Below are 12306 nucleotides of genomic sequence, written 5' to 3'. Positions count from 1 at the left end.
TCCATACTAATTCTCTTGGATCTCTCTGCAGCATTCGACACTGTGGATCATCAGCTCCTCCTCACTATGCTCCATTCCATTGGCCTCATGGACACCGTTCTCTCATGGTTCTCCTATCTCTCTGACGGCTCCTTTACTGTATCTTTTGCTGGTTCCTCCTCCTCCTCTCATCTTTCACTCACTGTTGGGGTTCCTCAAGGATCAGTCCTAGGCCCCCTCCTCTTCTCTTTGTGCACTGCCCTTATTGGTCAAACAATCAGTAGATTTGGTTTCCAGTACCATCTCTATGCTGATGATACTCAATTATATGCTTCTTCTCCTGACATCACACCTGCCTTTCTAGAAAACACCAGCGATTGTCTAAATGCTGTGTCTAACATCATGTCCTCACTATATCCGAAACTGAACCTGTCAAAGACTGAACTCCTTGTGTTTCCTCCCGCTACTAATGTACCTATACCCGACATTGCCATTTCCGTGTGTGGTTCCACTATTACTCCCCAGCAACATGCCCGCTGTCTTGGGGTCATACTTGACTCCGAGCTTTCCTTTGCCTCCCACATATGATCACTGGCTCGCTCTTGTTAGCTGCACCTCAAAAACATTTCTAGAATTCAACCTTTTCTTACTTTTGACTCAGCAAAAACTCTTACTGTTTCTCTTATTCATTCTCGTCTCGACTATTGTAACTCTCTTCTAATCGGTCTCCCTCTTACCAAACTCTCCCCCCTCCAATCTGTCTTGAATGCTGCAGCCATGATCATATTCCTTGCTAATCGTTACACCGACGCCTCTACCTTGTGCCAGTCATTACACTGGCTACCCATCCACTCCAGAATCCAGTACAAGCTTATTACCCTCACCCACAAAGCTCTCCATGGCTCGGCACCACCCTACATCTCCTCCCTTGTTTCAGTATACCACCCTACCCGCGCCCTCCGTTCTGCTGATGAGCTGAGGTCAGCATCCTCAATAATCAGAACCTCCCACTCCCGTCTCCAAGACTATACACGTGCTGCACCAATTCTTTGGAATGCACTTCCCAGGTTAATACGATTAGTCCCCAGTCCCCACAATTTTAAGCGTGCCCTGAAAACGCATTTATTCAGTCTGGCCTACCGCCTCAGTACATTAACCTAATCTATCCCTGTGTGGCACAGCCAAAAGTTTACCATAACCAGGTCCCCCGCATCTTGTTCCCACATGCTTTATGCATCCATTAGCCCTCTGTATCTGTACTGTTACACACTTAACATTATGGCTGGTCCATACAATCAGGGCAATTGTTACCACCCACCTTTTGTGTCTACCATTTTCCTCATAGATTGTAAGCTTGTGAGCAGGGCCCTCATTCCTCTTGGTACCTGTTATGATCTAAGTGATTATTGTTATGATGTTATGTCTATTGTCTGTACAAGACCCCTCTGAAATGTAAAGTGCTGCGGAATATGTCAGCGCTATAGAAATAAAATTTAAAAATGTATTATTATTATTATTTTATACTTTGCCCACAGTTGGGCAAAGCATACTGCACATGCGTGGGAGGACATTTCAATGCGCATGCGTGGTAACTCTACAGGATCTGTGATATTCACAGATCACAATACATACAGCAAGCCGAGGAGGGGGGGAGAGAACGGAGAATAAGCCCCGCCCATCAGACCAGACCGCAGAGATTTACATACACCGCAGGAGAGCTAAAAATGGTATTTATGCATCAAAGGTGGGGAGTCAGGGGGTATCAAAAGTACTGCTATAATGCTTATGTGACACTAAATTGAAAGATAGCTTTACATCATATCACAAAAAATGGGTGACAGATTCCCTTAAACCTCTTACCAACATCTGGCATACATGTCATCCGCATGTCACTAGCGAGGGTATTGAGGGGACTCCCAGGGTGAGCTTGCACCGATACCCAGCAGGTAATGGCTGTGTGTTACAGCTGCTACCAACCTCTCAAATACAGGTGGATTGATTGGAGCTTTCCCTACAACTGTTAACCTGCTAAAAGCCGATACCAAATTCTGACAGCAGCATTAACAGTATGCCAGAATGGGGCCACAACTTTCTATGCGCCGATTGATGTTCACATCCTGCAATCGCGGGTTGCCCATGGCTTGCTATGACAGCTGTGAGTCTATTGAATACCTCTGTGCCTGTCATTATGGAGCTTCCCTCTGAAACCTACCTGTGGCGGGCATTTAACTCCTTTCTGACATATGACGTACTATCCCATCCAGGTGCCCTGGACCTGAATGCCCATGGACGGGATAGTACGTCATACGCGATCAGCCGCGCTCACAGCTGATACTTGGCACTATGTGCCAGGAGTGGTCATGGACCACTCCCAGCACTTTAACCCCGGGCACACTGCAATCAAACATGATCGCAGTGTTCAGGTGGCATAGGGAAGCATCGTGCAGGGAGGGGGCTTGCATTGTTCTGAGGGCCTCCTTCCTGCATGACCCCAGATCCAAGATGGCCGTGGGGTCGTTCCAGGTCCTGTAGGGAGGTGGTCTGTCAGTACCTGCTGAGAGCAGGCATTGAGAAGCCTCCTTCAATGCCTGTCAGATCGCTGATATGACACAGTTCTCTGCAAAGTGTCAGATCAGCGATATAATACAGTGATGTCCCACCCTGGGACAAAGTAAAAAAGTGAAAAAAAACGTGTAAAAATATTTAAAAAATTCTTAAATAAAGAAAAAAATAATATTCCCCAATAATTACATTTCTTTATGTAAAAAAACCAAAACAATAAAACTACACATATTTAGTATTGTCACATCCGTAATGACCCGCACTATGAAGCTGTCCCACTTGATAACCCCTTTAGTGACCCCCTTAAAAAAATGCTTTATCATCATACCGCCGAACAAAAAGTGAAATAACACGCAATCAAAAAGACGGATATAAATAAACATGGTACCGCTGAAAATGTAATCTTGTCCCGCAAAAAATGAGCCACGATACAGCATCATCAGTGGAAAAAAAAAGTTATAGCTCGCAGAATAAAATGATGCAAAAATAAATACTTTTTATATACCATTGTTTTTATTGTATAAAAGCGCCAAAACATAAAAACTGATATAAATGAGGTATTGCTGTAAGCATACTGACCCGAAGAATAAAACTGCTTTATCAATTTTACCACACGCGAAATGGTATAAATGCCCTCCCAAAAGAAATTCATGAATTGCTGGTTTTTGTTCATCCTGCCTCCCAAAAATTGTAATAAAAAATTATCAAAAAATGTCACGTGCCCGAAAATGGTACCAATAAAAACATCAACTCGTCCCACAAAAAATAAGACCTCACATGACTCGGTGAGCCAAAATATGGAAAAACTATAGCTCTCAAAATGTGGTGATGCAAAAGCTATTTTTTGCAATAAAAAGCATCTTTTAGCGTGTGACAGCTGCCAAACATAAAAACCCGCAATAAAAATGCGCTATAAATAGTAAATCAAACCCCCCTTTACCACCCCCTTAGTTAGGGAAAAATAATTTAAAAAAAGTATTTATTTCCAGTTTCCCATTAGGGTTAGGGTTAGGGCTAGGGTTAGGGCTAGGGCTAGGGTGAGGGTTAAGGCTAGCGTTACGGGTGTGTTGAGGTTAGGGTTGGAGTTAGAATTGGGGGGTTTCCACTGTTTAGGCACATCAGGAGCTCTCCAAATGCGACATGGCGTCTGATCTAGAGATGAGCGACTTTGCCTTTTTTAGGGTCGAGTCGGGTTTCATGAAGCCCGACTTTATCAAAAGTCGAGTCGAACGAAATCGGCCGACTATAGGGAAAAGTCGGGAAAAGTCGTGAAACACAAAACCCAATGCAAGTCAATGGGGAGAAAAGTTGGCAGTGAGTGGAGGACTGTAAACACACCTGGCATGAATTTTAACTCTAGAGTTGGCAAAATCTCTCTCTCCTCTCTCTCTCTTCTCTCTCTCCCTCTTCCTCTCCCTCTCTCTCCCACTCCCACTCCCACTCCAGCTATGCTCCCGCTACGCTACGCTCTGCTTCTCTCATTGGCTGAAAAAAGTCACGTGCATTCATTCGGCGAAACCCGACTTTGGCGCTTGGGTCGCCGACCGCATGGCCGACTTCACACTGTGGTCGGGTTTCGTTTCATGAAACCCGACTTTGGCAAAAGTCGGTGACTTTTGAATCTGACCGACCTGTTTCGCTCAACTCTAGTCTGATCTCAATTCCAGCCAATTATGCGTTGAAAAAGTCAAACGGTGCTCCTTCCCTTCTGGGCTCTGCACTCCTCAAGGTGCTCAAAACCACATTCAAGAAGTTTATTAACCCTTCAGGTGCCTCACAGGAATTTTTGGAATGTTTAAAAAAAATTAACATTTAACTTTTTTCACAAAAAAATTACTTCAGATCCAATTTATATTATTTTACCAAGGGTAACAGGAGAAATTGGACCCCAAAACTTGTGGTATAATTTGTCCTGAGTACGCTGATATCCCATACATGCAGGTAAACCACTGTTTGGGCACATGGCAGAGCTTGGAAGGGAAGGAGTGCCGTTTGACTTTTTACTACAAAATTGGCTGGACTTGAGATTGGATGCCATGTCGCGTTTGGAGAGCCCCTGATGTGCCTAAATAGTGGAAACCCCCCACAAGGGACACCATTTTGGAAAGTATACCCACTAAGGAACTTATATAGATGTGTGGTGAGCTCTTTCAACCCCCAAGTGCTTCACAGAAGTTCATAATGTAGGGCCGTAAAAATAAAAAATCATATTTTATTCACAAAATGATCTTTTTGCCCCCAATTTTTTATTTTCCCAAGGGTAACAGGAGAAATTGGACCCCAAAAGTTGTTATGCAATTTGTTCTGAGTATGTTGATACCCCATATGTGGGGGTAAACCACTGTTTGGACTCATGGCAGAGTTCGGAAGGGAAGAAGCACCATTTGACTTTTTCAATGCAGAATTGGCTGGAATTGAGATCAGATGCCATGTTGCGTTTGGAGAGCCCCTGATGTGCTTAAACAATGAAAACCCCCAATTCTAACTCCAACCCTAACTCCATCACACCCGAAACCCTAACCCCAACCCTAACCATATTCCTAGCCACAAACCTAACCCTAAGACACCTATAACCCTAATCCCAACCCTAACCCTAATCCCAACCCTAACCCTAATCCCAACTGCAACCATAATCCTAACTTTAGCCCTAACTCTAATCCTAACTTTAGCCCCAACTGTAACCCTAACTTGAGCCACAACCCTAACCCTAACTTTAGCCACAACCCTACCCTACCCCTAACTTTAGCCCCAACCCCAACTTCAACACTAACCCTAATGGGAAAATGGAAAAAAATACATTTTTTTATTTTATTATTTTTCTCTAACCAAGGGGGGTTTGATTTACTATTTATAGCGGGTTTTTATGTTTGGCAGCTGAAACACACTAAAAGACGATTTTTATTGCAAAAAATAGTTTTTGTATCACCACATTTTGAGAGCTATAATTTTTCCATATTTTGGCCCACAGAGTCATTTGAAGTCTTGTTGGACGAGTTGACGTTTTTATTGGTACCATTTTCAGGCATATGACATTTTTGGATTGCTTTTTATTCCGATTTTTGTGAGGCAGAATGAACAAAAAACAGCAATTCATGAATTTTTTTGGGGGGGTGTTAACACCGTTCCAAGTGTGGTAAAATTGAGAAAGCAGTTTTATTCTTCGGGTCAGTACAATGACAGCGATACCTCATTGATATCTTTTTATATGTTTTGGCACTTTTATACAAAAAAAACTATTTTATATAAAAAATAATTATTTTTGCATCGCTTTATGCTGAGCGCTATAACTTTTTTATTTTTCCGTTGATGGAGCTATATTGCGGCTAGTTTTTTACAGAACTAGATGAGGTTTTCAGTGGTACCATGATTATTTATATCCGTCTTTTTGATCGCATGTTATGTTACTTTGTGTTCGGCGGTATGATGATAAAGCACTGTGTTTTTGCCTTTTTTATGGTGTTCACTGAAAAGGTTAACTACTGGGACAGTTCTATAGGTCGGGTCACTACGGTCTCAGTGATACCAAATATGTGTACTTTTATTGTTTAGATTTTTTTTATTTAAATATTTATTTATTGATGGAATAAATGATGATTTTTTTATTATTATTTTTTATTATTTTTTTAAATATTTTTAAAATTATTTTAAAAAATGTTTTTACTTAATTCTTACTTTTACACTTTGTCCCACTATGGGCCACTCATTTTTTGCAGGCTGGTCGCTTATATGGCTGCTCCGGAATGCTGCGATCGTGTTTGATTGCAGTGTTCCGGGGGTTAAAGTGGCGGGAACGATCCGTGATCTCTCCTGGCACATGATCACACATGATGTGCTATCCCATCCATGGGCATGCGAGCCTAGGGCACATGGACGGGATAGTACATGTGATGTCAGAAAGGGGATAAAAACTTGGAGATGCCAGGTTTCTGTGAGAATATTTCTTCTATGAAATAACATTTTCCAGAACATTATAACAATATCTGGGGGTTTAGCCTTGGGTTAATTTAGCTGAAACAATACATGATTTTATAAAGCTGCTACATAGCTGACATATAACAGGTAATAAAACATATTTGGCAAACCATGGATTATAAAAGCTATATTATTTTCTTTATCACTCCCCACTTTCATCAAATTTCCTAATCATGTGCCTCATCTCAGACATACAGTATGATATTCTCCTGTTTGACCCTTCCCCTAAGGCCGGCATCACACTACTAGTGTTGAGCGATACCTTCCGATATCGGGAAATATCGGATCGGATTGGATCGGACCGATACCCAAAAAGTATCGGATATCGCCGATTCCGATACCGGAAACCAATGAAAGTCAATGGGACAGAAATATCGGAATTAAAATAAACCCTTTCTTTCCTTGTAGGTTAATTCTACATGAAGGAAAACAACTAAGAATAATGTAGAATGTATTGGGGGAGGTGGAGGAGACATTAAAACATAGAGGTTTAGCCCAATCAAATGGAATAGCAGGAATTTTTTTTTTTTTAAGACGTTCGGAGTTACAAAGATATTGACTATGTTAAAGGGGTTGTGTAGCAATAGAGGGAGATGTTCAGAAAAGGCACATGTTGGCGGAGTGTTGGAACGGAGTGCTTCATCTAGCTTGGAGGTTGACTGAGCCCCTGACCCGGAGGACACGGCACGGATGCGGGCACCTGTATGCACAACAGACTGTGAGTAAAGCTTTGGAACTACTTGCCCTGGTGTCCTCCAGTTATTCCTGCACCAACAAACTCAGCACTGCTACATCTCTGTGCCTGGCGCTGCACCATCTACGTCTCTTCACTACCTCTCCATTTACACTGCCCTGGGACTACAGCCCTACCTGTAGAGGGCCACAACATCAAAGCTGCACCCCACCATCTGTCCCAGAGTATCTGTCTGCAGCGTCGGCTTAACATCTTCATTGCCGAACACCACAGGTGGCGTCACGAATCATTCACTCATAAACTTTAATCATCATCCACACGTTCAACATTTCCCTTTTATAATGGACGCCCAGGGCCACGGACCGGGTCACAGCTACCGTGACATCTCCCATTGAAACCAACTGGCCCGGTACCGAGTACCCCACCAGCCCTGGCGGGCGATCCAACTTGACGGAAATACATAACAGAACAGGTTGTCCGGGCTTTTCACATAATCTCAGTGCATATCTAGGCTGCAGAATGCTGGCAATAAGTAATTTACCTTCTGTGGCTAGTCTGCCCGGTTTCCAAGATATCATCTCTTGCTTCTAAGATAAATGACCAGGGGGGGTGTTCTGGCATTGAAATGAGAACTGGTCGTTTCCTCCTCCCTCACTAGTTTCACTTTCCATAGATCACTGTTCAGCATGTGTCTGGGGGAGGAGCAGCTAGGTGGTCTGCTCGCAGCCAATCACAGCCATGCCATTAGTTAACATGCCTACATGCCTAACAGGATGTGCCCACACTTCTTAGGATTCCTCATTGGCTGAATCAAATCAAACTGGCTCATAGCATTATGGGAACTTTCGATTCCGTTATTCGATATGCAAAAAGTATCGGAACTCAGTATCGGAATTCCGATACCGCGAATATAGGCCGATACCCGATATTTGCAGTATCGGAATGCTCAACACTACACACTACCATAGAATACAGCCGAGTGCTATGTGACAAAACACCGCATAGCACTCAGCACAGTATTAATCTATGGGGCAGCTCACATCAGCAATTCCGTGAAGACCAAGAAATTGGTGGTGTACTTTCGCAAGGGAAAAAATCCACCAGTAGTGGTGAACATTCTGGGAAATGACATTGAGATAGTCGACACCTATAAGTACCTTGGTGTGATCCTCAATAATAAGCTTGACTGGGCCCCTCACTTGGATGCAGTTTACAGGAAGGGCCACAGTAGGCTTTATCTGCTCAGAAGGCTGAGAGCCTTCGGAGTTAGGGGGGCACTCCTTGCATCCTTCTTCAACTCTGTTTTGGCATCAGTCATCTTCTTTGGTGTGGTGTGCTGGGGTAGTGGCATATCAACCAGGGACAGGAATAGGCTGGACAAACTGATTAGAAGGGCCAGCTCTGTCCTGGGATGCCCCCTTGATCCAGTTCAGGAAGTAGGCGACAGGAGGATACTGGCCAAGGTGAGCTACACGGTGCAGAATGATTCCCATCCCATGCATGAGACCGTGACAAAGATGTGCAGTACTGTCAGTGACCGGCTACTTCATCCTAAATGTGAGAGGGAGCGCTATCGAAAGTCCTTCCTTCCTGCTGCAGTTAAGCTGTATAACCAGCACTGTCCAAAACGGAGAATGACCCAAACAGTGAACTGATAGATCCAAAGTTGTGATAGTCCGGTTATATTTTTTTTTCGTATATGTACCTACCTACTGTCAATGTAATGCCTTTATGCATCTGTATCTGTACTTGTTCCTGCCCTGCTGCTGTAATGCTCTGAATTTCCCCATGGTGGGACGATTAAAGGATTATCTTATTTTCTCAGCCGTATTTGACGCATGTGTAATATCGCAGCAGGCTGCGATTGGCACCAAGACGCGGCTGAGACTCGCCAATGCAAGCCTATGGGTGTGAGAAAAATAATTGCACAGCACTCGGACCATGTGAGTGCTGTCCGATTTTTACGCACCGATGTCTGTGGAAAAGTTACATACAATATATACACATAGAATATATAGATTTCAGTGACATCTGCAATTAGTGCAGTGCATGTGCAGCTTACTGTACATGTATTTAATAAAAGATTTTCTAAAAATTTGCAGAATTTTCTTAACCAACCAAGGGAAAGCTGACGGCTGTAGACAGATATTTATAGCCTGTGAAGGGGGTAAAAGTTCTCATGATCGCGGTGCTGTCTGACCGGTCCTGAGAGTTCACAGCCAATGAACTCACTTCACCTTTCCGACGTCAGTGCAAGTGTGGTGGGAAATTTTCACTCTACCTGTCTATTAGCACCGTGAGGATGAGAACCATTCCTTGCCATCAGACAAGGAATAGGAGTTCACAGGGAGACACTGAGCAGATGCTGCTTAGTGTCTCTGCTGAATGTCAGGCTGTATGGTTGGATCATGCAACCATGCAGCGTGCCATCTAGATGCAGCAGAGCTAGACCCGTTGTGGGACAAATGGATTATCATCTTCTCTGTGGAAAGGTGAGGAATATTGTTCTGTGTTATTTTAACTCTTTTGTAGAAGACAATGGCGTATGTGGAATGGGCGATGTCCTAAGTATGGTCTAATTAAGATTTATTTAACGAGTCTGTGTCATTCTTCCAAATAAAGGACATCTCTTTGATGCCCCCATTACTGACCTTGGGTCATAATGTCACCTGACAATACAAAGGTGACATCATCCCCCCAACTATCACCCCACTGGCTAAGTGCCAGAATTGGCACATCTTATAGGTGTGCCTTTTCTGGTGCGGCTGAGAGCTGATGTTTTTAGCCTGGGAGGGCAGTATCCATGGCCCCTTCCTAGACTATTAATATCAGTTTGCAGCTGTCTGCATAGCCTTTGTAGTTATTAGTTATAGGGGGACCCGACATCATTTTTGGGGGGGGTCTCCCCTTTTAATAGCTAGTAAAGGCTAATAGCCAAGGAAACTCCATGAGTATTACCCCCTTCCCAGACTATAAACATCGGCCTCCAGCCATTGGCTTTCCCTCTGCTGGTTAAGAAAGTTACGTGGGAGTCCACTCCATTTTTTTCAGAAAAATAATCTTTTATTTTCTAAATACATGAACAGTAAGCTGCACACACTGCACTAATTGTATATGTCACTGACATCTATATATCTATCTATTCTATGTGCATATATCTATATCTAGCTGTGATTTTACTTGAAATTTTTCATTCTTTGTTTCATTGCAGCCATTTGGTAAATTCAAAAAAAGTTCATTTTTTCGCATTAATGTACACTCTGTACTCCATCTTGACAGAAAAAAAACAGAAATGTAGAAATGTTTGCAAATTTATTAAAAAAGAAAACTGAAATATCCCATGGTCATAAGTATTCAGACCCTTTCTCAGTATTAAGCATTTTCAGCACTTTGCACTTTCACATATGTATTTTCACTAAATTATTATATAGTTAGCACATTAACTACACAAAAGTTATTTAACACAATAGATGTAAAATATTTATTATTATATTATTACAATTCTTTTTTCACAGTGCAATATGATTATTCACATTTTATAGTACAATTAATAGTAATATTTATAATATGGTATTGCTGTAATTGTCAATGTCACGTATTATATGATGTCTTATTTAATATTAGTACTTGAGCACTTTAAATATTATATTGAATATTAGTCATGTTTGATATGTATAAATTGTTATTCTTAGTTTTCAATAGTATGAAAATATACGTGCTAATTGAGTATTTCACAATTGCTTTGGTATTGTCTGGGAATGGTGCGCGCTATCTTATCCTTGCTGTAATCTGACCCATCTTCTCCGGCAACAACTTGGACTAGCTGACACGCATTGCGTCTGTTACCATGATGCCTGAGTGTTTACGGTCCATAGACCAGAGATGACGCATCATTTCCGGTATTTCGGTGGAAGACCACGGCGCGCCACATCACACTCCATAGGAACGCCACACAACCCAAGTGATAGGCTTCTAAACAGCTGATTGGTTATGCATAGGTATATCATGTCCAGTGTCCCTCTTCCCCAGCATGCCCCCTTGAAGAAGTGTGGACGAAACACGCGTCGGGGTGGAGGAACAAGACTTGGGCATCACACATTTTGTGTTTCATGGTGTTTTAATTATACAGTATGCCCTTTGTTATTCATAGCACTGTGATTGTATGCACTAATCCTGTATGTAAAGCAATTTGGCTGATGAAACTAAATGGGAGGTGCCTAGTATTAGCACATGTAATCTGGTCTGAATAGCACCTTTGTTAGTATTTTGAATAGGGCTTTAAGGGGGCTTCACACATAGCGATATCGCTAGCAATATCGCTAAAGCGTCACCGATTTTGTGACGCAGCAGCGATATTGCTAGCGATATCGCTATATGTGACACTTACCTCCGACCGGCTCCCCCGCTGGCTATCGCTGATCGCGCGAGAACGTTCTGGGCCATTTCTCAGTGGCGGCTTCCTGCTGGGCTTCCTGCTGGCGCCGACGAGCGACGCATGGACGCGGGTGGGAGGACGTCTTCATCGCTGCGTCTGACAGGTAAGTAACCACCGCCGACCGCTGCTACGTCGCTGGTGAGATCTGCCTGTTTGGTAGCTCACTAGCGACCATTTAGCGATGCACCAGCGATCCTGACAGGGTCGAATCGTTGTCGGGATCGCTGGTGCATCGCTAAGTGTAACGGGACCCTTAATTCTGAACCTATAAACTAGCATATAGTTTACTGGCTATTGGGGTGTGTAATGATGTCCTTAGTGAAAAGATGTTCCTGAACATCATTGGAGGCATTTGTTATTTAAGTATATTATATTTTATTATTGTGTATTTAATAAACCTGGAATTTTTCTATGAGATAATTTATTGTTCTTGTGTTTTTCTGCCCACTTTTTCTCTTGATGTAGAGATCAGAGTGGCAGTAAGGTGGTTTTAATATGTCTATATAGCACAAGCTATTGTTTGGATCAATTTTTTTATTTAATTCTTGGGAATGATGTACCAAGTTTTTCTCACCTGGATTTGGGGATCCTCTGCCATTCATTCTTGCAGATCCTCTCTAGCTCCGTCAGGTTGTACGGACTGTTCCCACTGTGTGTATATATA

Source organism: Dendrobates tinctorius, unplaced genomic scaffold (genome assembly GCF_039654945.1).
Source record: "Dendrobates tinctorius isolate UK_male_01 unplaced genomic scaffold, ASM3965494v1 ptg000060l, whole genome shotgun sequence".
NCBI classification, from domain to species: domain Eukaryota; kingdom Metazoa; phylum Chordata; class Amphibia; order Anura; family Dendrobatidae; genus Dendrobates; species Dendrobates tinctorius.
This window is presented reverse-complemented; position numbering follows the sequence as displayed.